Genomic DNA, 2,802 nt, shown 5'->3' with positions numbered 1-2,802 from the left:
TCAAAAACCTCAAAATGAAACTACCATATGATCCAGCAATCCCACTGCTGGTTATACCTCCAAAAGAAAGGAAATCAGTATAGAGAAGAGATATCTGCACTCCTATGTTTATTGCAACACAATTAACAATAGTCAAAGATATGGAATCAGGAGGTAGAGCAAGATGGCAGAATGGAAAGCTCTGCCAATTGTACTTTCTGCAAGGACACCAATTTAACAACTATCTACAGAAAAAAAGTACCTTAATAAGAACCAAAGATCAGGTGAGCACTCACAGTACCTGCTTTTAACTTCTTATCACTGAAAGAGGCACTGAAGAGGTAGGAAAAACAGTCTTGAGTTGTGGACCCCACCTCTCCCCGTCCCCTGGTAGCAGAGGCGTGGTGCAGAGAGCATTTCTGTGCACTGGCAAGAGGGAGAGTGTGGTAATTGTGAGGCATTGAACTCAGCACTACCTGTTACAGCAGAAAGCAAAACTGAACCAAACTCAGCTGACACCGACCCACAGAGAGAGCATTAAACCAGCCCTAGCCAAAGGGGAATTGCCAATCGCAGTGGTCCAAACCTGAGTTCCCACAAACCTCGCTACTGTGGCTGAAGGTATTCTGGGGCCCTAAATAAACTTGAAAGGCAATCTAGGCCACAAAAACTGCAACTTCTAGGCCAGTCCTAGTGCTGAACTGACCCCAGAGCCAGTGGACTGGGGGGACTTACTGAGTTACCAGCAGGGGTGGCTAATGGAGTGCTGGCATCACTCCTCTCCTAACCCCAGGCTGCACAGCTCACAGCTCCAAAAGAGCCCCCTTCCTTCTGCTTGAGGAGAGGAAAGGTAAAAGTGGGAAGGACTTTGTGGAATGGAGGTCATCATGTTAAGTCAAACAAGCCAGGCATTGAGAGACAAACTTTACACATTCTCACTTATTTGTGGGATCTACAAATCAGAACAATTGAACTCATGGGGATAGACAGTAAAATAATACTTACTGGAGACCGGGAAGGGTAGTTGGGGGTGTTGGGGAGGTGAACATGGTTAGTGGATACGAAAAATAGTTGGAAAGAATGAATAAGACCTATTATTTGCTAGCACAACAGAGTGACTATAGTTAATAATAATTTAATTGTACATTTTCAGACAACTAAAAGAGTATAATTGGATTTTTTTTGTAACACGAAGGAATCCTTTAGAGGACAGATATCCCATTTTCCATGATGTGATTATTATGCATTGCATTCCTGTATCAAAACATCTTATGTACCCAATAAATATATACACCTAGTATGTACCCACAAAAATTAAAAATAAATAATTGAAATATTGGAATTAACCTAAGTGTCCATCAATGGATGAAGGGATACAGAAAATGTGGTACAGAGAAAAGATAAATGTTTGAGGTGATGGATATCTCAGTTACCCTGATTTGATCATTACACCTTGTATACCAAATATTACATGTACCCTCAAAATACATTGAAGCAGCTTCATTGTCTGGAGTAACACTCGAGGTTTGTTGTCTCATGACCACGGAGATCAAAGATGTGGACACACACACAAAGAGTGAGATTAAGAGTGGGAATTTTCCGGGGCCTGCCCCTCAGACATAATTCTGAATTAAAGAAAATATTTTATCAAAAGAAGATGGCCACTACCCAGTTGCAGAGGACTTCCATGACTGCACTGGTATTTCCCAATAAGATATCACCTGAACACCAGTGTTTGGTGTTAGTGAAGAGGCTCCTAGCAGTTTCAGTATCCTGTATCACATATTTGAGAGGAATATTTCCAGAATGTTCTTATAGAAACAGATATCTAGGTGATCTTTTGGTCAAAATACTGAGAGAAGATAAAAATTGCCCAGGATCTACACAGTTAGTGAAATAGATGCTAGGACATTATGATGCTTTACAGAAAAAATACCTAAGGATGGCTGTTCTAGCTATATACACAAACCCAGAAGATCCTCAGACAATTTCAGAATGTTACCATTTCAAATTCAAATATGCCAACAATGGACCACTCATGGACTTACTTCGTAAGTAAAAACCAAAGCAACAAATCTAGCATGTCATGTACTGATACCAAGAAAGCAAGCATTCTCCTTATTCGCAAGATTGATATCCTAATGCAAAATCTGGGGCCTTTACCTAATGATGTTTGTTTGACCATGAAACCTTTTTATTATGATGAACTTACACCCCTAGATTACCAGCCTCTCGGTTTTAAGGATGGTGATTGTGAAGGAGTTATATTTGAAGGGAAGCCTAGGTATTTAAATGTGTGTGAAGTCTCAACACCTTTTCACACCTTCAAAGTAAAAGTGACCACTGGAAAAACTCCGTCTCTACTAAAAATACAAAATTAGCTGGGCCTGGGGGATTGCGCGCCAATCTCCAGCCTGGGCAACAAGAGCGAAACTCTGTCTCAAAAAAAAAAAAAAAAAAAAAAAAAAAAAAAAAAAAGAAAAGAAAAAAATAGTGATTTATTGAGCTGCTTTTTGTTAGAAGGGAAGTTCTGCTGAGGACTCTTTTACCCTCACTATCTGCCTAAATAATTTCTTTCTATCTCCTGTATCAATATCAATTAAAAATTTAATGACAAAGAAAATGTGGTACATGTAAATAGTGGAATATTATTCAGCCTCAAAAATCGTGAAATCTTGTCATTGCAGCAACATAAATGGTAGAGGTCATTACATTACATGAAATAAGCAGGCACAGAAAGACATATACTGCGTGTTATCAGTTACGTGAAAGCTAAAAAAGTGGATCTTGTGGAGGTAAAGTTGATTGGTAGTTAGCAGAGGC

At 39.4% G+C, this 2,802-nt stretch overlaps 1 pseudogene; it reads left to right on the top strand.

Moving 5' to 3' along the window:
• Positions 1 to 1,636: 1,636 nt before the first annotated feature.
• Positions 1,637 to 2,360, top strand: LOC126953404 (HORMA domain-containing protein 1-like; annotated as a pseudogene).
• Positions 2,361 to 2,802: the final 442 nt, after the last annotated feature.

The sequence above is a fragment of the Macaca thibetana genome, chromosome 4, assembly GCF_024542745.1.
Source record: "Macaca thibetana thibetana isolate TM-01 chromosome 4, ASM2454274v1, whole genome shotgun sequence".
In the NCBI taxonomy this organism is placed as follows: domain Eukaryota; kingdom Metazoa; phylum Chordata; class Mammalia; order Primates; family Cercopithecidae; genus Macaca; species Macaca thibetana.
Note: the sequence above shows the minus strand (reverse complement) of the source record. Positions and strands in the feature narration are given on the sequence as shown.